At 44.9% G+C, this 24647-nt stretch overlaps 1 protein-coding gene across 2 annotated transcripts in view; it reads right to left on the reverse strand.

Annotated features, from left to right (window-relative positions):
- LOC137332085 (uncharacterized) overlaps nt 1-21442 on the reverse strand; it is a 94088-nt gene extending 72646 nt beyond the window's left edge. For both annotated transcript variants that reach the window (XM_067995806.1, XM_067995805.1), the window contains exon 1: nt 21180-21442. The gene's annotated coding sequence lies outside the window, so the exon portion shown is untranslated. The remainder of the gene's footprint in view (nt 1-21179) is intronic.
- Between the last annotated feature and the right edge of the window lie 3205 nt (nt 21443-24647).

Here is a 24647-nt window from a genome sequence, read left to right on the forward strand (position 1 = left end):
TTACTAGAAATGAAAAGGATTTTTTTCACTGCAATATGCTGTGCTGTTGTTGTTAGATGTTTATATCGGTAATCTATTCAGGGCACAAATATGTTTAAAAATGCAAAGTATATCTCTTGCAATTTGCATCAACACTTTTTTTTTAGTCACTGCCTGCAGCTCATCACCATGACAATAGATTACCGATGATGGAGCTGAGACTGGGAGCCCATTACCAACAGTAAAATACCGCAGATGCTGGAAATCTGAAATTAATAAAAAGAAAATGCCGGAAAGACTCAACAGGTCAGGCAGCATTTGTGGAGAAAGGAAAAAGGTTAGATTAATGCTTCAGGTCTATGACCGTTGGTCGGGACTGACAGATGTTACAGATGAACAGCTTAAAAGGAGGAGCAGAGCAAGGGAAAAGAGGGCAGCCATGTTGATTCCCCATGTCAGTATAAATAGAAATTATAACATAAAAATACATAGACTAAGAAATAATTTGTGAAAAAAAATCACACAAAATCTCATTAATTTGGTTCCAACAGCTTTCTCTCTCTTTCCCACAAACACGACGATGGACCTACTGGTCCTCTGAACATTCTGGCCAGTTTATTGCTTATTTACAGATGCCTGATGTAACAATCCTAATAATTACCAACTACACATATGCAGTATTGCTTCTCCCAAGTAGATGACTATAATTCCAGCAGACATCCCCATGTGCTTCTTTCTTGCTTGACTTGGAACAATACAGACATTCCAGGGCCTTGCCACCATTATTCTTTTTTCCACAAATGTAAATTTTATTCTCCTTTATTGCTTAAACTTTACGACAACTTATCATTTTTCTCTTTACAGGCAAAACTAAGTCCACATCAAACATGCTTTCACAATTCTAGATTTGATGTTTTCACTTTACTTCCATTTCATGCAATGTGTGTTGTATAAAGCTTTATTCGTAACCGCACCCCCCACACAAAAAAAAAAATCCTTTCCTTTCTGAGTACAAAGTAATTTCGGTCAAATGTTTCTCATTTTTAATATTGTTTTAATAATTCATTTTTGCAAGCAACCCACGGGAATCCTTTCAAAAGGGGAGAAAAATACTTCTTCTCAGCCAAAAAGGGATAAATGATAAATGATGTCCATGCACTAAGGGATTTTCTGCATTTCCTTTCTCAATGGGGGTCTTTGTTATTTTTATTGCTTTTCAGAAGTTCTGAAAAACATATCCATAGTGCACACAAGAGTGGATTTGTTTCTTCTATTGCATAATAATATATTACATCTTCCTTAGGTATAATTTACCTGTCATTATCAAACAAAGTATTCTCTGATTCACCATGAGCAACCACGCAGGATATCCAAATATCACATGATATATATATAAATTATATATGTTTGTATATACATATGCACAGTTCTGTAATTATCTTCAAGTATGTATATGTATGCACATATGTATATGGGGGAAGGATTTGCTCTGTGTGCTATGTGTAACAAACTGATCAAGCCATTCTTAATAAACAGGTTTACGGTTTGTTAGCACAGAGAAAATCTTCCCCCATGAATGTGAGTGTTTATGCATGCATAATGGACGCATATCATCTTTTCTGCAACTGCATGTATAGGTATATGCTACCATGTATATATGCATCAGTAGATGCAATAATGTATGCTTGAACATGTATGGATATACACATGTAGGTATGATCCTGAATTCATTTGGTAATAAGCCACTAAATTACACGTGGTCAATTTAAAACTGCACAGTCAGATAATCAGAAAAAGCTTCCTCAATTATTCTGCGTCCTATTTCATACCACTCCGCCAGTTTGTAATGCAGATGACATGGTTACTGTCAGACTTGCATTGTCAGCACTGCCAGTCCTTTCAATGTAAATGAGATAGTGCCATTTTAGCAGGAAAGTTCTTGGAATAGGAACAGAGATTTTTAAGTCATTAAAATGGAATTTAATTACTCACCAATCAATTACACCCCACTGATTGTTGAGACAAGACAACTGCAACCTCAACGACAGATGTTAGCAAAAGTCTGCAATTAGAATCTGAATTCCAAGAGAAATATATATATTTTTTATTCGTTCATGGGATGTGGGTGTCGCTGGCGAGGCCGGCATTTATTGCCCATCCCTAATTGCCCTTGAGAAGGTGATGGTGAGCCGCCTTCTTGAACCGCTGCAGTCCATGTGGTGAAGGTTCTCCTACAGTGCTGTTAGGAAGGGAGTTCCAGGATAAGCAGTGGGTCTAAGTATGCTTGAATCTTGATAAAAGGCATTTTGTGCCGGAATTAGGATTACGCTTAGATCACGATTTCTCCAAATTGATAACAAAATGGCTACTTTTCAAAACATGCGTGTAAGGCCCATTTAATAATCCAATAGGAAGCACTGGCCTAGATTTCTTCCTTGGTGCTAATCCAAGGTATGGTTGCCATCAGAATTTGTTTTTCATTTCACTCACTTCCAGATCATGGCTACGACCTGGTAAAACAGGAAACATCCTAGTTGCTGAGGGAAGTAAAGGTGGAAATTATAGAGCTGCTGGCCATGATCTTCCAATCCTCCTTAGATATGGGGATGGTGCCAGAGGACTGGAGAATTGCAAATGTTACACCCTTGTTCAAAAAAGGGTGTAAGGATAAACCTGGCAACTACAGGCCAGTCAGTTTAACCTCGGTGGTAGGGAAGCTTTCAGAAATGATAATCTGGGACAAAATTAATAGTCACTTGGACAAGTGTGGATTAATAAAGGAAAGCCAGCACGGATTTGTTAAAGGCAAATTGTGTTTAACTAACTCGATCAAGTTTTTTGATGAGGTAACAGAGAGGGTTGATGAAACATAGCTTAAAGAGGGGCAGGAATGGCAGCTCAACATTCTTGGTAGCAGGGTTTTTAGACGAGATAAAGAGGGGAATAAAAAAGGAGGGGGACGGCAATATTGGTTAAAGAAACAATTACGGTTGTGAGGAGGGATGATATGTTAGAATGAGGCCATATGGGTTGAGCTAAAGAACAAAAAAGGGGCAGTCACACTGCTGGGAGTGTATTATAATCCCCCAAACAGTCAGAGGGAGATAGAAGAACAAATATGAAGGTAAATTTCTGAGAAGTGCAAAAACAATAGGGCAGTAATAGTAGGGGATTTCAACTACCCTAATATTAACTGGGATACAATCAGTGCAAAAGGTATGGAGGGCGCAGAATTCTTAAATTGCATTCAGAAGAACTTTTTTAGCCAGTACGTAGCAAGCCCAACAAGAGGGGGGAGGGGGGGCGATTCTGGATTTAGTTTTAGGGAATGAAGCTGGCAGGTGGAAGGAGTATCAGTGGGAGAACATTTTGGTGGTAGTGATCATGGGCTCGATTTTACCAGGCCTGCGGGTTTCCGGCGGGTTGGGTTTCGGGAGCGTGGTCAACACGCTCGGTGAAATTAGTGGGTTGCCCGCGCGATCGTAGCAGGCAACACATTAATAGGAATTAATTACCTGCTCCTCCGGGGTCCACGCTGCTGGTCTGCGCGTCGGGCGGGCTGTGCATGCGCAGTACGATCTGTCAGCTGGAGGCTCTCTAGTTAAAGGGGCAGTCCTCCACTGACAGATGCTGCAACCAATGGAACAAATTTCAGCATGGAGCAGCCCAGGGGGAAGGCTGCTCCCATTTTAATGATGCCTCACCCCAGGTATCATCAGATGGGGTGCGGAGGAGGGGGAGGACAGAGATCTTCCACCCGGCGAGCGGGAGGAGGCGGCCAGCCTCTGCCACCTAGAAGGCCTGGCTCGAGGTGGCAGAGGGCGTCACCTGCGCAACCAACATATCGCCCACCTGCATACAGTGCAGGAGGCGCTGCAATGACCTCAGTAGGTCAGCCACAGTGAGAACACGAAGTCTATCCCCTGCACTCCATCTGCCACAACACTGCCCCAACCCCACATCTCCTTCGGCACCGCCAACACTACTCTGTCACATCACCCCTCATACCCACTCAAACTCCATCCACATCTTACCTCCACCTACTCACCTCGCCAGTACTCATCCTGCCACTAACACGCGACCCAATCCTCATACAATCTCATGGCTCTATCCCATACGCACCCTCTCGTGCATCTCCCTCACGGCCAGCCTCACTCAACCTGCCACCACCTGTGCTGCAGCCACAGGGCATGCATCACATATGTGCAGTAGGCAGCGTAAGGCAAATGTTTCGTGAGCATGAAGTGGGTGCACAAGGGTGTCGGAGGGTTTGCCATGGGTGTTACCTATATTAAATTTCAGAGCAACAAACAGCACACATTATATTGGCACCACCACTGCCATGTCTCCGCGAATCCTGTCTGTTGTGTCCAATAATGCCCGCTCCTGGGTATCACTATGAGGACCCACCACTGATGCCACCCATCGTGTTACTGCAGAGTAGGTGCAGGTGTATTTGCAGGGCTCTTCTGCGCAGACGACTGAGAGACATCCGAGGTGTAGCCGGCTGCACCCTGGAAGGATGCGGAGGAGAAGTTGTGGAGGGCAGTGGTGACTTTGACTGCGACAGGTAAGCAGTTGGTGCTGGGGCCAGCCAGGAGCCGCTCGGCATGAAAGAGCCTGCAGATCTCTACGACTACATGTCGAGTGAATCTGCGCCTCCGTGTGCACTGCTGCTCGGAGAGGTCCGGGGAGCTGCGCCTCGGTCTGTGGACCCTGTGGCGAGGGTAGTGCCCTCTGCGATGCGTCTCTCTCTGCGGTAGCCCTCCCTCCTGCTGTGCAGGTGGGCGTGCAAGAATCCCGTGTTGGGGGGCTCCACGTCTCTGCGGCGGCCGGCGTGGACTGCGAAGCTGCTGGGGCTGGTCATGCTGTTCGTCCTCCGAGGGTGTCCACGCACCACCCATCTGGCAGGTGTTGGTCTGAGGGGTTGTGCAGGGTAGGTGGGTGGTTCCTCGGACTGGGGCTGCGGTTTCGTGTTGGTCTGTCCTCTGGCTTGGCGGGGGGTGGTGGGGGGCAGGGGTTGCCCTATGTGACGCGGTGGCCTCCTGCGTGGGTGAGGGCTCTTCCCCGTGGGGTGCACCTTGGCACCTGCCACAGGCTGCTGGCTGCAACACGCCTGGTTGGAGAGAGACTGTTTCCCCCAGTGTGGGAAACACCCTGCGATGCAGGTGAAATCCCACACTTCCTCTTTTGACAGCTGATTCAGCTCATTAACTGACCTCAACAAGCAAGGTAAGTACTCTCAAGTGGAACCCCGCTGGCTTTAATTGCCTGCGGGATTCCCACCAGCGGGGGCCACGCATGCAGCCCCGCACGTCATCGGGGAACCCGGAAGTGGTCGGGATCGCGGCGCGATCCGGTCACGTGACCTCATATCGGGATTTTCAGGGGCCCCCCGCTGGAAAACCGCAGGAAACCCGACCCTAAAATCGAGCCCCATAATTCAGTCAGATTTAGCATAGTTATGGAAAAGGACAAAGATAGAACAGGAATAAAAGTTTTAAATTGGGGAAAGGCCAATTTTATTAAGCTGAGAGATGATTTAGCAAAAGTGGACTGGAAACAGCTATTTTAAGGTAAATCAGTGTCAGAGCAGTGGGAGGAATTCAAGGGGGAGATTCAAGGGGTTCAGAGTAAACATGTTCCGACAAAAAAAAGAGTGGGACTGCCAAATCTAGAGCCCCCTGGATGACAAGGTGCATACAGGGTAAAATAAGGCAAAAAAGGGAAGCTTATGTCAAATACAGAGAGAGCTCAATACTGCAGAAAGCCTAAAGGAATGTAGAAAATGCAGGGGTGAAATTAAAAAGGAAATTAGGAAAGCAAAGAGAGGGCATGAAAAAATACTGGCAAGTAAAATTAAGGAAAACCCAAAAATGTTTTATAAATACATAAAGAGCATGAGGATAACTAAGGAAAGACTAGGGCCTATTAGAGACCAAAAAGGTAACCTACAGGTGGAGGCAGAAGATGTGGGTATGATTCTTAATGAATACTTTGCATCTGTCGTCACAAAAGAGAGGGACGATGCAGACATTGTAGTTAAGGAGGAGGAGTGTGAAATATTAAATGGGATAAACATAGTGAGAGAGGAAGTATTAAGGGGTTTAGCATCTTTGAAAGTAGACAAATTGCCAGGCCTGGATGAAATGTATCACAGGCTGTTAAGAGAAGCAAGGGAGGAAATAGCAGAGGCTCCGACCATCATTTTCCAATTCTCCCTGGCTACAGGCGTGGTGCTGGAGGATTGGAGGACTTCTAACGTTCTACTGTTGTTTAAAAAGGGAGAAAAAGATAGAGGCCAGTCAGTCTAACCTCAGTGGTGGGCAAATTATTAGAATCAATTCTGAGGGACAGCATAAATCGTCATTTAGAAAGACACGGGTCAAGGACAGTCAGTCAAGGACAGTGTTAAGGGAAAGTCGTGTCTGACTAACTTGATTGAATTTTTTGAGGAGGTAACATGGAGGGTCGATGAGGGTCACGCATTTGATATAGAGTACATGGATTTTAGCAAGGCTTTTGACAAGGTTCCACATGGCAGACTGGTAAAAAAGTAAAAGCCCATGGGATCCAAGAAAAAGTGGCAAGTTGGATCCAAAATTGGCTCAGTGGCAGGAAGCAAAGGGTATTGGTTGACAGGTGTTTTTGCAACTGGAAGGATGCAAGGCTCAGTACTGGGTCCTTTGCTTTTTGTGGTATATATTAATGATCTGGACTTGAATGTGGGGGGCTTGATCGAGAAGTTTGCATATGATACAAAAATTGGCCGTGTGGTTGATAGTGAGGAGGAAAGCTGTAGACTGCAGGAAGATATCAATGGACTGGTCGGGTGGGCAGAAAAGTGGCAAATGGAATTCAATCCAGAGAAGTGTGAGGTAATGCATTTGGGGAGGGCAAACAAGGCAAGGGAGTGCACAATAAATGGGAATATAGTGAGAGGTGTAGAGGAACAGAGACACCTTGGAGTGCACGTCCACAGATCCCTGAAGGTAGCAGGACAGGTAGATAAGGTGGTTAAAAAGGCATATGGGATACATTCCTTTATTAGCTGAGGCATAGAATATAAGAGCAGGGAAGTTATGCTAGAACTATGTATAAAACATTGGTTAGGCCACAGCTTGAGTATCGCGTACAGTTCTGATCACCACATTACAGGAAAGAGGAGATTTATGAGGATGTTGCCAGGGCTGGAGAATTTTAGCTATGAGAAAAGATTGGATAGGCTGGGGTTGTTTTCTTTGGAACAAAGGAGGCTGAGTGAAGATATAATTGAGGTATATAAAATTATGACGGGACTAGATAGAGTGGATAGGGAGGACCAATTTCCCTTAGCAGAGGGGTCAGTAACCGGGGGCATAGAATTCAAGTAATTGGTAGAAGGATTAGAGGGGAGCTGAGGAGAAATTTTTTCACCCAGAGGGTGGTGGGGGTCTGGAACTCACTGCCTGAAAGGGTGGTAGAGGCAGAAACCCTCAACTCATTTAAAAAGTAGTTGGATGTGCACTTGAAGTGCTGTAACCTGCAGGGCTACGGACCAAGTGCTGGAAAGTGGGATAAAGCTGGAAAGCTCTTCTTCGGCCGGGATGGACACAATGGGCCGAATGGCCTTCTTCTGTGAAGTAACTTTCTATGATTCTACAATGAGGGCAATGCGGTTGATATTGTGTATATGGACATTGCAAAGGTGTTTGATAAAGTGCCACATAATAGGCTTGTCAGCAAAATTGAAGCCCACGGAATGAAATGGGCAGTGGCAGCATGGATATGAAATTGGCCAGGTGACAGGAGTAGTGGTGAACGGTTGTTTTTTGGACTGGAGGAAGGTATACATTGGTGTCCCCCAAGGGTCAGTACTAGGATCACTATATATTAATGACTTGGATTTGGGTATACTCAGCACAATTTCAAAATTTGCAGATGACACAAAACTTGGGAATGTAGTAAACAGTGAGGAGGATAGTAATAGACTTCAGAAGGACATAGGCAGGCTGATGGAATGGGTGGACACGTGGCTGATGGAATTTAATGCAGAGAGGTGCGAAGTGATACATTTTGGCAGGAAGAACGAGGAGAGGCAATATAAACTAAATGGTACAAGTCTAAATGGGGTGCAGGAACAGAGAGACCTGGGGGTATATGTGCACAAATGTTTGAAGGTGGCAGGACAGGTTGAGAAAGCAGTTAAAGAAGCATATGGGACGTGGGCTTTGTAAATAGAGGCACAGAGTACAAAAGCAAGGAAGTTATGTTGAACCTGTATAAAACATTGGTTAGGCCACAACTGGAGTATTGGACTCGATTTTAAAAGGGCGGTCGGATGGCAGCGGAGAATGGGTCAATGGGCGCGCGGCAAATCCGAATAATAAAAACTTACCTTTCCCCACGCAATCGCAACTTAATTGATGGCCATTAGTCCTGATTCCGGGTTTGCCGTCGGAAAGCTGTGCAGTGGGTGGACTGCGCATCCACAAGACAGGCTGTAAGCTGGAGCATCTAAATTTAAAGGGCCATTGCTCCAATGGATTTTGCTGGAGCAAAGAGCAAGAAGATCCAATGGTGCAGCACAGGGGCAAGGCTGCTCCAAGATTCAGCGATGCCTCACTTCAGGTGCTACTAGTCAGAGTGATGAGGAGGAGGGAACTATTTTGCCCGGCCGACAGAAAGAAGTGCTCCAAGAAGGCCTGGCTCGAGGTGGTAGAGGACGTCACCAGCAGGAGCAATATATCCCGCACCAGGGTCCAGTGCAGTAAGCGTTTCAATGATTCTCCTACATTCCGTGTTCCACATCACCCCCCTCACCCCCCCCCCCCCAACTCATTCTGCACTGCCAAGACTACTCCATCATATCACTCCTCACACCCACTTAAGGCTCATCCTCGACTTACCTGCACTTCCTGAGCACTCCATCACCTCCCCATTCGTGACCCCACCACTGCCACTCACCCCAATCCTGATCCGATGTGATGTCTCTGTCTGATACTCACCCTCTGATGCATCTCTTTCACGGTCAGCCTCACCCAAAGCAATACATTCCTCGGCTAGCCACCTCACCATCACTCACTCACACGTCTGTACTTTCTCCCCTTCTAGAAGAGAGTGCAAAATGCACATGAGAGGGCGAGGACTGGAGGGGGGCCACAACAAATAGTGGTCCTTACAGAGGTGGAGGGCGAGGCCCTGGAGATCAGCCGCACCCTCGAGTGCCTGTCCGTCGGGGACGCCGAGACTGGCACCCCACAAACGTCTGGTGGCACAACTTTAACATTCATCACACAGAATATGAATTGATGTTAAGAATGATTGGCATGTTGAACACACATGAAACATCTGTGCTGATGCTTAATGTTGTCTTCTGTTCTCTCACAGGCCCTTCAATGACCGCAGTGACGGCAGAGGGCGATTCCTCAGAGAAGCTTCCGGCCTCTAATGGCGCACCGTCACTTCCTAGCGAGCCATCCACTAGCGCAGATACTCACACCTCGTTGGGTCCTAGTAGTCAGTTAGTTGGGATAGCACCTGGTGTGGTGACTCACTGTGTGAGTCACCACACACAGTGAGCACAAGCAGACACTGGTGGTGGGGGCAGCTGTAGGGAGTCCGCGTCGGGCGCCGCACTCCTCTTCAGGCTCTGCTCAGCTGGATGCAGATGCTGAACCCCGGGGGCCATCTTTTAAAAGGAGAATGATGGAGGGACAGCAGCACATTTGTGAGGTACTGGAACAGGTGCCACGCGCACTCTCCACAATAGCCCAGAGGATGGAGGAGTCCAACTCCTGCATGAATGGAATGATGGCACAGGTACGTGAGGGAATCTCTGAGATAGTGTCGCAGGAACGTGAGCAACTGTCTGAGATAGTGTCGCACGTAATTGCTGAAATGTCTGAGATAGTGTTGCAGGAAAGTGCGGGCATGTCTGTGATGGAGATAAGGCTAGCCTCCTTTGAGCATCAAGCACGGCTCACAAATGGGTCCATTCAGGCCCTGACAATGGCCGTTCGGGCTCAGGTTAAACAAAATTCTGCCACCTTAAACAGGCAGACAGATACTTTACAACTGGGCTTCCAAGGCATCATACATGTCCTCCTAACTGTTCTTCAGCAGGGTGGTAAGAGTGATGTGGGCCTGGTCCAGGAGAGGGACGATGGCGAAAGGAGACATGGAAGTGGGGACTCCATTCAAAGCGGTCCCACGTCTTACCCGTTGCCCCCCTCTCAACCAGTACCCACAATGCTGCCTCTTCTCCAGGTGACCGAGTCTGCCCCTGCACAGGTGCAGGTGGAGCAGTCTTTGGAGGGGGCCTCACGGGCTCCAAAACCAAGAGGGCGTAGGCTGAAAGCATCTAAGCAGTCCGGTTTTGGAGCTGGTCTTTCCAGTTGGTGTGAGAACTGGACTCTTCTCACTTTCTGGTCTTACGAGAAACGTTCACATAGGAGTGACTCCCTGGCCTCATGAGCAACCAGGTGAGCCGTTGCTCTGCACATGGGTTCGTTGTCCTCCTCCTACTCCTCCTCCTCCTCCTGCTCCTGCTCCTCCTCAATGTGGATGGCAGATGTGGATGCTGGATGAGGGAATGGGGCTTCATCAACCGGTACCCCTCTCTATTGTGCCAGGTTGTGCAGGACACAACTCACTACAATAATGCGACCCACTCTCACTGGTGCGTACTGAAGCGTTCCCCCAGAATGATTGAGGTACCCAAATCTCAACTTGTGCAGCCCTATCGCACGTTCAATTATAGACCTGGTGGCAATGTGGCTGTCGCTGTATCGACACTGGTGCTCGCTGATGGGGTTCCTCAGAGGTGTCAACAGCCTTGTGTGCAGTGGGTATACCTTGTCCCCGAGGAGTCAGCCCTGAAGGGTGTTCGATGCGCGGAAGAGGACCGGGATGTTGGATTCCCTCAGAATTAATGAATCGTGGCAGCTGCCAGGGAATCTGGCGCACACGTGAAGGAATTTTTTGTGGTGGCCACAAACGAGCTGAGCGTTGATGGAGTGAAAACCCTTTCTGTTGATGAACAGTCCTGGCTCGTGTGGAGGTGCTCGGATTGCTATATGCGTGACCTGCCTTATGCACTTGTGTGCAGATGACTGAGAGACCCCAGCAATGTCACCGGTGGCACCTTGGAATGATTCAGATGCGAAGAAGTTGAGGGCAATGGTCACTTTAACTGCAACGGGTAATGAGGCCCAACCGGGAACAGCTCGGCATGAAGGAGGCTGCAGATATCTGTGACCATTTGGTGACTCACTCTCAGCCTCCGTATGCACTGCTCCTCAAAGAGGTCCAGGAAGCTGAGCCTCAGTCTGTAGAGTCTCTGATGAGGGGAGTGCCTCCTGCGATGTTGCTCCTTCTGTTATTCCCCTTTGTGCTCTTGTGCAGGTGCCTGTGGTTCAGCATTGTGTTGTAGAGCTACAAGTGGCGGAAGTGCATGATGTGGATGGTGATGTTCCTCTTCCTCGGATGTACTGGTGAATGCAGCCATCACGCCCTCCCATCCTGATGGTGTCAGTGTGAGGGGGTCCGAAAAATTGGTAATATGTGTAAACAGAACAACTCTGAGTGGAAGCCAAGAATTTTCAGTCTAAACACAAAGAACTCCCAGCCAAAAGTTTGTCTGAGAGAACTGAGTGCCCTGAGTGACCTTTTACTCCCATCTGTCAAACAGGGATTTGAATGTCCAACTGGCTGCCGGCTGAAACATAACTTGTTTCCCATGGCGTGTTTCACGCAGCATGGGAAACACATTGAGACAGTGTTCAAATCGCTTGCCTTCATAGCTAATTGCATGTTTGGATTTTTTTATCTGGTTTAAATACTTCAATTGCTGCTTTAAATATCGTCCCTCTGGCTTTAATTGTCGCGGGACTTATGGGTTCAGGAATGGCGTGTGCACTCAGATGATTCTGGATTGTGCATGTTCTTAGGCGTATTGGAGCTGGGATTTCTGCCCGCTCCTGAAAAACACAATTTTCTTTGCCCCCCCCCCCCCCCCCCCCCGCCCCCAAAGCATCTGCACTTTTGTTTCAAAATCAAGCCCATTATGTCCAATTCTGGGCATCGCACTTTAGGAAGGATGTGAAGGCCTTGGAGAGGGTGGAGAAAAGATTTACTAGAATGGTTCCACGGATGAGAGACTTCAGTTACATGGATAGACTGGAGAAGCTGGGGTTGTTCTCCTTTAAGCAGAGAAGGTTGAGAGGAGATTTGATCAAAGTGTTCAAAATCATGAAGGGTTCAGATAAAGTAAATAAAGAGAATCTGTTCCCATTGACGGAAGGGTCAAGAACCAGAGGACACAGGTTTAAGGTGATTGGCAAAAGAACCTAAGGTGACAGGAGGAAAAACTTTTTTATGTAGTGAGTAGTTATGATCTAGAATGCATTGCCTGAAAAGATGGTGGAGGCAGATTCAATCGTAGCTTTCAAAAAGGATTTGAATAAACATTTGAAGGGAAAAAGTGGGGGAATGGGACGAACTGGATTGCTCTTACAAAGAGCCAGCACAGGCTTGATGGGCCGAATGGCCTCCTTCTGCATTGTAATGATTCTATGATTCTATGAAAACAATTTCCCCCGTCTCTAATACCAGTGCAACTGATGTCAGAGGAGAGGAATTAATAATCATCCTTGTGTTCAAATCCCTTCATGGCCTCACCCCTCCCTATCACTGTGACCTCTTCCAACCTCACAACACTCCGAGTTCTCTGCGTTACTCCAATTCTGGCCTCTTGCTCATCTCCAATTTCCATTGCACTATTATAGGCGGCCATGCCTTCAGCTGCCTAGGCCCTACGCTCCGGAATTCCCTCCCTAAACCTCTCTGCCTCTCTACCCTCCTTTAAGTTGCTCCTTATACCCTACCTCTTTGACCAAGCTTTTGGTTACCTGTCCTAATATCTCCTTATGTGGCTCGGTGTCAAGTTTTTGTTTGTTAACGCTCCTGTGAAGCACCTTGGGAAGTTTTACTACATTAAAGACGCTACATAAATGCAAGTTGTTGTTGTTGGTGCTTAGTGCCGTGGTGTGAGATGGACGAGGGTTCGATCCCTGTTGTGTTTCCGATCTGAGCTGTGCTTTGCACACAGGTAGTGAGCAGGGGCTGCAGCATCTCCATGTGGGAGAGGAAGCAGCAAAAGGGAGAGTCCCACCTGTGCAGAAGCTTAGCACTGAAGGCGGGGCATAATGTTATAATAAAAAAAGCAGAGAAAAACAGACATATTTCATGTTCATAATATTCGCATATATATTAAAAAATCATTAAGTTTCTATAAACAGCATTTTAATTTATGATTCAAAAGTTGCATTGTTTCATTTTTCCATTGGATTAACCTGAATAATTGCCTTCCAACAGTCTATTTATTTAAAGTTTCATAAAAGTTTTAATGATTAAGTTAGACAGAGACACACACCAGTAAAGATAGAATAATAAAGTGATTAATAATATATTACAAGTTTTCCTTGACAATGAACTCCTGTAAGAGTGTGAGAAAATATAGCACTAATCTGTATCTCATAAATATTTTACTTTCAGTTCTTCTAACATCCTTTATAAAATCTTAAAAAGTAACACGTGGAATCTTAAAAAAGGTCAGTTTAAGTCATACATTCAACTTAAAATGGTTTGCAGGAGATTGCTCAATTCTTGGCACAGGTTTTGCTGAGGTATTCCAGCCAATCAGAAGTTAATGAAGGTGCCAGTCAATCAAAAGTTAGGAAATGTGGCAATCTGTCAGACGAGCAATATCTAATTAGAGAGATCAGAGATACAGAAAAGATCATTCAAGCTCCTCTGCCTGTGAAACTATTCATTGTCGAGGGAAGCTTAGATTCATTTTATGAAGAAATGAGAAGGAAAGGAATTGCATTTATATACAGGGTACCTCAACACACACTCAGGACATCCTAAAGTACTTTGCATCCAATAAATTACTTTTGTCGTCCAGTCACTTGTCACCATTAAAGTTCATATGTCTTCACTTATTGAAGAATCAATACCATCATGTTAATGTTAGGAACTAGATCACAAGGTAATTATAATTATGGATGAGAAAGGCCATTTGACCCATCTTAGTTCATCCATCCATCCATACAGAAAGACCCTAAAGTCCTCCTGTTTTGGCATTGAATTGTTTCTTAAATGATTTCAGGATATTTACCTCCACTACACTATCCAGAAGTCAATTTCATGTATTGATCACTCTTTGTGTGAAGAACTTCCTAATAGGATCATAGGAATAGGAGTAGGCCATTCAGCCCTTCGAGCCTGTTCTGCCATTCAATTAGATCATGGTTGATCAGGATCTTAACTCTATCCACCCGCCTTGGTTCTGTGATCCCTAATACCCTTGTCTAACAAAAATCTATCAATCTCACTTTTAACATTTTTAATTGACCAAGCCTCAAGAGTTTTTTTGGGGGAGAGAGTTCCAGATTTCCACTACCCTTTATGTGAAGAAGCGTTTTCTGACATCACCATGAATGACCTAGCTCTAATTTTAAGGTTATGCCCCTTTGTTCTGGACTCCCCCACCAGAGGAAATTGTTTCTCTCTATCTACCCCATCAACTTTTTTGATCATTTTAAACCCCTCAATTAGATCACCCCTTAATCTTTTATATTCAAGAGGGCGCAAGACTAGACCTAAACTTGCTATTACTAGTTTGAACCTATGTCCCTTCTATCTTACATGACTATCAGATGTACCTTTCAAAGCTGTAAGCAAAATGAATGTTCTGCATACAGTTTTGGTCTCCTTATCTAAGGAAGGATATACTTGCCTTGGAGGTGGTGCAACAAAAGTTCACTAGATTAATTCCTGGGATGAGAGGGTTGTCCTATGAGGAGAGGTTGAGTAGAATGGGCCTATACTCTCTGGAGTTTAGAAGAGTGAGAGGAGATCTCATTGAAACATACAAAATTCTGAGAGGGCTTGACAGGGTAGATGCTGTGAGGCTGTTTGCCCCTGTTGAAGAGTCTAGAACTAGGGGGCATAATCTCAAGGTAAGAAGTTGGCCATTTAGGACTGAGATGAAGAGAAATTTCTTCAATCAGAGGTTTATGATTTTTTTGGAATTCTCTACCCTAGAGGGCTGTGGATGCTCAGTCGTTGGGTATATTCAAGACTGAGATCGATAGATTTTTGGACTCTAAGGGAATAAAAGAATATGGGGATTGGGCGGGAAAGTGGAGCTGAGGTCAAAGATCAGCCATGATCTTATTGAATGTTGGAGCAGGCTCGAGGGGCCGTATGACCTACTCCTGCCCCTATTTCTTATGTTCTTACGTTCTTATGAGATGGTGCAGTCTGAAGCCGGGCCCTCCCGGCCCAGAGCTGCTCGAGGTCATCCTCCATGGCCATCTGCACTCTTCTCAATTGAAGGTCAGCAGCCTTCCACCACCCATGTTACAGCCACTGCGGATGCACCTCGTAGGAGGACTTGGAAAGGTAAATGCATACGAATGACAGGCACTAATGGAATGCACAAGAGTGAATAGTATCAGTTTAACCGAATCATTTGATATGTAAATTTATAAATGTGGTTATGAATTGGTATTTGGTGTTGGTTTTCATTTCTGCGATGAGCTGAGAGAGGAAGCAATGTGTAATCATAAGGAGGACGATTTGATGGTCATGTAGGAGAGGAAAGGTAAGGAGTGTGGGACTGTTGATGCATGGGGTGGGGTCGTTGAGGTTACTGGTGTTGCTCATTAATCATCTGATCATGCAGAGCCCTGGTAGACAAAGCCTTGTCTACCTTGTTGGCCCCCTGCCTCTTCTTCCACTTCATCCTTCACCTCCTCCCTTTTCTGGCAGCTTGTCCAGCTCTGTGTGGCCACTCTGCATGCTCCTAGTCATGTCCAATTCCCAGAGGATGTCTTTGTCTGGAAGCAGCTTTGGTCAGCACACTATTTTAAATGCCACTAACAGTACTGCAAGACCAGTCTCTATAGAATATTGCAACTTTCTCCCAAGTATAAGAAACTTCCAAAAACACATACGATTGTACCAGCAGCCAGAATAGCTAATCCAGCAATTAACCTGTAAATCCTGCATGATCCCTTTAAATAGTGCTGGTGGGGGGGCCCTTCATGCTGTTTAAGTCCTGTTCAGCTGAGTGAGGTTAGGACAGTGCGTTGGCTGGAGCGGGGAGTTCCAAAATGCCGCCGGCTGTTTCAGATCAGCATTGCACACTGATTTACGTCATAATCTCCCTACTCTACATGCTGCCGGCATTCGGTAGTTGTGCGTGCGCAAACGCCTTTACCAAGATGGCATCCTGCGCTCTTCATGCCGGAAGTGTGCGCTTGGACCCCATCTTCGGGGCTTAGGAGTCCGCGTAGCACTTACAAAATGGGCGCTGCACGGCTCAATTTCACCCCCCATAGAACCATAGAATTATACAATGAGACAGCACCGAAGGAGGCCATTCAGCCCATCGTGCCGGAGCCGGCTCTTTGAAAGAGCTATTCAATTAGCCCCACTCGCCTGGCCTTTCCCTATAGCCCTGCAAATTTCTCCCCTTCACATAATGGGAAATGTAAACAAAGAAAACCACACTATACTGGAAATACTCATCAGGTCTGTCAGGATCTACAAAGAGAAAAGGCAGCGATCAGGTGAGGGAGGGGGGCAGCTATCAGGAGAGGGAGGGGGGCAGCGATCAGAAGAGAGAAGGGGGCAGTGATCAGGAGAGGGAGGGGGCAGCGATCAGGAGAGGGAGGGGGGCAGTGTTCAAGAGAGGGAGTGGGGCAGCGATCATGAGAGGGAGGGGGGCAGCGATCATGAGAGGGAGGGGGGCTGCAATCAGGAGAGGGAGGGGGCAGCGATCAAGAGAGGGAATGAGGCAGCGATCAGGAGAGGGAAGGGGGCAGCGATCAGGAGAGGGGGGCAACAATTGGGAAAGGGAAGGGGGCAACAGTCGGAAGAGGCAGGGGGCCAGTGATCAGGAGTGCTCCTTCCGGCTCCACTGCAGTGCCAAAGACTGTTGCTGGCTCTCTCCATCTCCCGATCGCCCCATCCTCTCCCAATCACTGCCTTCCTCCCTCTGCCAATTGTAGCCTTCCCTCTCCCAGTTCCTACCCGATGGCCAATGCTAGCGATGCAGCAGCCCAAAATTGAATACCTCTTCGCCGGCGAGCTGCCTGGGAACACCCAGCAAGTGTCCGCAGCTCGCTGGTCTCTGGTAAATGAGGACTAATATCGGGTGGGCCTTGGGTCTACCCATTCCAGAGCAGAGACCGTTCCCTGCACCCAATTCATGCTGGCAGGCTGGTCGGTGCAAACCAGTTTGATCATATGATGGTAATACGTTTACAATGCCAGACCTAGTCAAAGACTTGATATAGAACAAAATGAAGCAATGGAGGCAGACTCTTTAGCAAGATTATCTAGATTAGAGATGGAGGAGAAAAGTGAGCCAAAAAGATGTGCAGAGATGTTATGAGAGGTGGCGTTGGCAAGGGACCAGAAAGAACACCTGCTGGAGTGGCAGGCAGGCAACAGTTGACTCTTAATGTAATGTTGCATTTAAAGCTCTGATGGTGAATTTGCAGAGGTGTGCAGAGAAACAGAGCTGGTTCGGGATGCCTCAGACTGATCAGAAATGTAAGAACCCAAGAAGTAGGGGCAGGCCATAAGGCCCCTCGAGCCTGCTTCGCCATTCAATAAGATCATGGCTGACCTTCGACCTCAATTCCACTTTCCAGCCCCATCCCCAATCGACCCCAGGAAGCCAGGTGCGATGGGCAGAATTGGTATAAGAGATAGCAGAATGGCAAGCACGACTGAACCAAGATACAGTACCAGCTTTGATGGAAGGGGGAAAGAAAATGAGGTGTGAAACCTTCCATGCCATCATAACAACAGAGCCCAACAGGAACAGCAGTTATTTCGCTGGCAAGGATAGAAGGATCAGAAGAGTGAAAGTAATAGCAAAGCATTCTCAAAGGCCGCCCAAGTTAGATGACTTAGAACACCAAAGAAGACTGTGATTGTGAGACAGAGTGTGATTTGTTGCAGAGAGGAAGATATGAGTCAATCATTAAACGAGCCCATTGGTGTTGACACAGATGTAGTTGTGGCCCAGTCCTGTTAGGCTCGAGTGTGTTTTAATAGTTTTCATTATGCCTTGTGATAGCGGAAAATGGAAGCTTTTGCTATTCTTGTTGAAGTTATCCACATAACCTACATAGAATCAGACAAAATCAACTCCATGCCAATGAGCCGTCATTCTGACTGAAGATAAGTAGTGTGACAAATGATCACTTCAGCTCTGTGAGCGTGTACAATTATTCATTGCAGTTTTTCCTCGCACAAACAGTTCTATCTGCATTGACTGTTTACTTAATCTCTGCAGATGGTTTTCTAATCTGGATCTGCTCATGCGAAGCTCCCTTTAGTACAGTCAATACAGATGGACTACTGCTGCAAAGGAAACCAAGCAGTGCTATCTGAAATTGTGAAGCGGAATCGGTCCAACAGACTGTCATCAGATCGGAGATTCCCAGCTGTAGCTCGGGCAGCTGGTGATGATCACATGCTGCGTCAACTTATACAGATATGTGACAGTAATTATGCCTATTCATATCTTCCAGCAGCAATTGAAGTGTGTAGCCGTCTGTTAGGATTTCTGACATGGAGATTATGCACCAAACAGCCTTAGAAGATGTTACCTGTTTGCATGTAAACAAGTACACATCTAGAAAGCCCCAAGTCAAGTTTTGAGCACCATTTCAATGTAAACACAGATTTGTTTTGCATTGTACTCATTTTATATCATATACGTGCTGTACACAGGTTGGCACTGAGAAACATAGTTGTAAAGTCTTAGGTGCCAATGAATGGCATATTTTACTTGCTGAGTACTTTGCATATATAGGAATTGACTCTGAGACAAAGGTGAGGCATGTAGTACTTGAATCAGTAAACTTTTACCTGCTACCTGGCATGTGCTAGGAGTTAACTCTGAGATGTATATAAGCTGTACTGTACCAGTACCAGGCATGGGTGAATTGTTACTTTTTTTCCTTAATGTGGATTGTAATACTTGGCATGAGTAAACTTCAAAAAGCAAAATACTGCAGATGGTGGAAATCTGAAATAAAAAAATAGAATGTGCTGGAAATATTCAGCAGGTCAGGCAGCATCTGTGAAGAGAGGGAGGTCGGGTTAACGTTTCAGGTCAATGACCTTTCGTCAGAACCCTATGAGTAGATTTTAGCTGAATTTTAAAGCATAGACACAGACCATGGTTGAGCCAAATAAGAGTAGCCATTAGTGAACTGCTATCTTTTATTCCGTGTATATTTATAGTTCATGTTAATGTATTTCTTATTCTATACCTGCCTTTTTAGATTTAAAAAAATCTTCAGTACTATAAACAAATATCTTGCTTATATTCAGAGGATGTAAGAATGTTCATGAAAATATGACATATACACTGGTCCCCAAAAATCTACGGGCCAGCAATCCTGACAGTTGTGCCAAGATTGCGCCTAGTGAGAGCATCTATTAATTTCTAATGTAAGGGGAGGCTCCCTCATTACTGATTGCTACAAATGGCAGGCATTCCGCACCGCTAGGGGTACATCTAGGGCGACCATCGTATAACTCAAACCAGAATGTCCGGCGTAAGTGCCCGGGTGGGGGAAGATGTTGGGGCTCCCTGGACACAAGTTGTGGGTGCCCCCTGCATGTTCTTTACAAATGGGCTACTTAAAATTTTTTTAAAAATTGATCCCCACAATCCTGGCCTGGATCTCCAGGTGATCCTTACATTTGCCCTTAGGTCAGCAAGTTGGCTTGCTCTGTCCATTCGCTGGCTCTCACTGAAGACCTGGGACACAGGAAATCCGACATTCAGAGACCTCACCCCTGGAGTCCTTTTGCATTAAGGGCCATATTTGGGGCTGGCAAAGTTTCTGCCTCCAACAGGCCATCCTGGGAATTTCAACGCTAGGCTGGGATCTGTCATATCAGGGTCCCAGCATAGTTAGCAATGGATTTTTGGAGCCCAGGTGTTACTTTATATAAATAAGCAGAAATGGTCAGTAATTTACTACATTTTTTTGTGGTATCAATTTTTTGACAACACCAACAGCTCCTGTAATCCAAATAAAGTGTCCTACCCATAAGATATCTCTTCTAATGCACCATGGATGGTGACAGCTGGACTTATACAGAAATACATAGAAGTTACGACATGGAAACAGGTCATTCGTCCAAACCAGTCCATGGTTGCGTTTACCCTCCATGTGAGCAAATAGTTCTAATCATATTTGCCTATCCTGTTCCCATATCCCTTCAATCCCTTTTCCTTCATCCAATCTAATCTTGAATGTTGACATAGGGGAATTTTAACATTCCCCACTGGGCAGGAGTGGGTGAGCAATTACAATGGAGCAGCTTCATTTCCCGCTCTGTTCCTGTTGATCTCCAATATTAACGGCGATGGTTTTGGTGGCAAGTAAGGCACATGCTGGACTAAGGTGGAAGCCACATACATAAATGCTATTCGGGGTCCCCTAATATCGATAGTACCTCGATTGCATTTTAACGGGGGCCTGAGTGGGAAGCCATCGTGGCAATACCACCAGACTGAATGAGGTCGGCAGCTGGTGGGAACTTCCTGTTGTGGGGCCAGGAGGAGCAGGAGTGCTCCTCCAGGGCCCACAAGGAAAATCGCAGCCACCCCTTGCCCCAGATTCCCCCCATTCCCTCCTGAAAGACCCTCCCAAACCACCATCCTGCCACTTACCTGTAAGCCGGCCGATGGCCGAGGTTCACCCAAACTTCCCCTACTGGCAGCCGCTCTGTGCCCTCATCCTGCTCATCCCAGGCTGGAAGTGGACTGCCGACATTTAAATGAGGCCCTGGATTTAAAATATCCCCTGGCCTGAAACTTAGGCTATCAAATGTGTTTCACATTGTCCCACCCCCCAACTGCCCGAAATCCACTCTGGGTTAAAATCAACCCTATAGTTTCTGCCTCAACCACTAAGCTGGAAATGAATTCCACATTTTCACAACTCTCTGTGAAAGAAGTTTCTCCTGCTCTCTGTTCTAAATCTCTTATATTTAATCTTGTATTTCTGCCCATTTGTCCTTGACCCCTCAACTGCTGGAAAGTCGACTTCTACCAACCCTGTCCCATCCTTTTAAATATTAAAAACTTGTTTGCAAATGAAGTCACTTACCGTGGATCAACATGTGGTGTCACTTCTTCCAATGTTTTAAGATGCAACTTAGTTTGTTAAATTCTTCATTATAGGAATGTGCAACCAAGAATGTACAAGAGGTCATATTGCTGAAAGTACAAGGTTATGTTTAAAGTACCCAACAGTCGACATGTGAGCCAAACAGAATTCAGATTTCATAATGGCCAAATCAGGACTTTTCTGGTTCCTTTGCTTATCCAGCTCAGATCATTTTGGGCCTGGATTGGGTTATTTCTTTACAAATGGTGAATACACAAAGGGACAAAGTGGAAAATTCCAAGCAATTTAATTGATGGAAAAGACAAAAAAAACTAGTTTGTGATCACTGACCATTCACTGAAAGTTAATGGCCTACTGTTTTCAACAGGCTAATTAATTACCAGAACACACCTCAAGGGCATGCTGAGGTTTGAGCTCATAATCTAGGCTGACATTCCTGTACAGTATTGAGCGAGCGCTGCTTTGTCAAAGGTGTCTGTTTTCGGATGAGACTTTAAACCAAGATCACGTCTGTCTGTTTCAGTGGGTAAACAACCTACGGCGATATCTGAAGAATGAGCAGAAACATCTCCCATTGCGCTTGCCAACATTCTTCCCTCAATCAATACTACCACAAAACTGATTAATTGGTCATTCATCTTATTGCTAGATGTAGTTGATGCAGAATTTGCCGATAACCATTGCCACTATTCTTCAAAAGCAAATCACTGCCTAACACACTGAGATGTTTTCATGAATGTAAATGCAGGTATTATTATATGTACTATTGTTTGACCATAAGTTGAAACCAAATGTATCAAACTTGCATGCCTCATTAGCAAGACCACAGTTAAGGACGGAATTCCCTTGATTTGACTTACACCAACATTTCTGTCGGTCTCTATACTGATCTTGCTGATGGCAATTTATGCCAACATTTCCTGAGAATCTCATTAGCAAATGCTGGAACGTAAAACAAGCAGAGATCAGCGTAAACAATCAGGGCCCATGGAAAGCATGGAAACGTACGCCGCCTTCCATCTTTGTCTTATTGATGTTATGAAAATTGAAGTTTGAAGCTATTAAACCATCATTTATGCAGATTAATCACAGCATGTTTAAGAAAATGTAAATATGGAAGGTTTCTCTTTTTAATGTAACAGATTCTGATGCCATAAAAAAGCATTCAAAGACATAGAAAATACAGTGCAGGTCTCAGAAAGGAGAACTTCTAAAAATTTATAATAAAACACCAGAAATAGTGACTTCAGGTTTGACTGCCACTAAAAATGTGAATGTAAATTTACACCTATTGAGAACCATGTAAATGCAGGAAACGTGTGTTCTCTGGACTTCTGCATGGAGGCGGAGTTATGTTAACGAGCAACACAGGAGTGGCACAAATGATTGAGGAAATTCGTGCGTAGGGAGCATCCAGTGTAAAAACAGCGATCTCCTCGGAAAAATCCGCCGCAAAGCGCCCCTTATACCGTTGTTGCGTCTACAATTACGAGGAAATTCTGGGCCGCCTATTTACGTGCAATTCTGCGTGCAACTTTTCTAAAAAAAAGGACTTTGATGCATCAGAGAGATTTCAGAGTAAAAAGGATCATTCTGAAACTCAAAATGCTGATGACAGTCAACAAAGCACCTTTGACCGAGGCCAAAGAGCAGGAATTGAACCTGTTCTCTCAACAGTACAAAGTATGTGGTAAAAGTAGGCTTCAAGAAGTAAAGTCAAAGTAGAAAGCATAAAAGTGTTTTTAAGTAGAGCATCTACTTAAGCTGTCATTTGAATTGATAGCTCCAAAAATGTTTTATTTTTCATTACTGCACACAAGTATGACCGATTCCTTGCTCTTATTTTTTCACTGTGATTACATACGTCAATCACAGCAGGGAAACACAGTAATGGTTTCTTCACTACTTTTCAAGTATTGTGAATTGTGAATTGCCTCACAAATGAATTCTGAGAATAATCTTTGCTATATAATTATCTATAACCCTATTACCACCATTACCACTCTCCTTCCCAAAACTGTTTGTCCTTCAAATCAAAAATAAAACCTAGTTTGGGCCAGCATTCAAACAAGAGATTCACCCCAAACCAATGATAGAATCCCAGTAATGAGACTGAGAACAGCCAGGTGATGAATGAAGGGGTAGATAGTCAAATTTGTGAAATTGAATCCATGGATACATCACTGAAATTATTAACTGAAATTTTCCAGACATAGAAATATTAACCATTGAGAACTTTAGAAAACAATGTCAAATTAATTGTACAGATGAATGGAAAGGAAGGGACTTTGTAACTGAGGTTTATTTAGATTTAATTAAAATAAATGGCTGTTATGAATCCATTGTGAATCTACATGTAATTTGATGACCCTCTGGGAGAATCAGAGCATTAATCTTTATTTGATTCACTTTGCTACAATATTAACAAACAAAGTCAATGAGTACAATGCAATTTATAAAATGAACTTAATTTATACAAATCTAATAAACGACATGTTTAGATCAAATTATATCACTTCATGAGAGAGCTAAATCATTGGGACAGTTTATAAATTCGTACAAAATCCTCTGGTAATTGTCACAGAGGCATGTTGGTAACATCACTTCATAGTTCAAAGCATTCATGAACTATTTGCTTCTGGTCTCAGTCCAAGTCTCAATACAGAAGAATGGGTTGATTTTTTTTAGTTGATTATCCACACTAGTTGATTGGTTGTCGATTCTAAAGTCGAGTTGCCAAAAAAAAGGTAGTTTTGCTTTTTCTTTTTATGTAGTGTTTATACGGGCTTTTAAAACACTTAGGGAGACATTTTAAACCACTCCGCCTGGTGGGAATAAACACAAATTTATAATAGCTGTGCAAAACTTACTGCCCCATTCCCGCCCAATTCCCACCCTCCGCCATCAACTAGGACCCTTTTTTTAGGCGACTGAGGTGCCTGCTATAATAATTTCCGGAGCTGGGATGTTTGTCTCTCCCACTATTCAATGATTCGACTTGACACCATATTGGTTATAGAGGTTGTTCAGACTTTATTGTATAAGGTAGTTCAGACTATATTATATTACAGTGCATTAGCAGTAACTAACAATCGCTTTAACACTGCAATGATAGATTCATATTACCCGCCTCTCGCGATTGGACAATCAGCATGCCTGGCTCATTGATGGAGATCTTTCCGATAGTTACACGGCGTTAGGCCAAAGGCTAACATCGATCCGCTGGATGTGTCTAACTATCTGTTCCTCCTCCGATTGTGTTTCTGTTGCCCAAAAGCCAGCCTCTTATACTTTATTTCTACCTGAAAAGATGTGCCATTCTGCATGTACTGTTTAACAGATGTCTCACAAATGGTGAGTTAATGATGTATCACTTCCTGTATCCTATGAAGATGCCCAAATAGTCACAGAAGCATGACAAACCTCACTAAATTAGCTGATAACCCC

Source organism: Heptranchias perlo, chromosome 14 (assembly GCF_035084215.1).
Source record: "Heptranchias perlo isolate sHepPer1 chromosome 14, sHepPer1.hap1, whole genome shotgun sequence".
NCBI classification, from domain to species: domain Eukaryota; kingdom Metazoa; phylum Chordata; class Chondrichthyes; order Hexanchiformes; family Hexanchidae; genus Heptranchias; species Heptranchias perlo.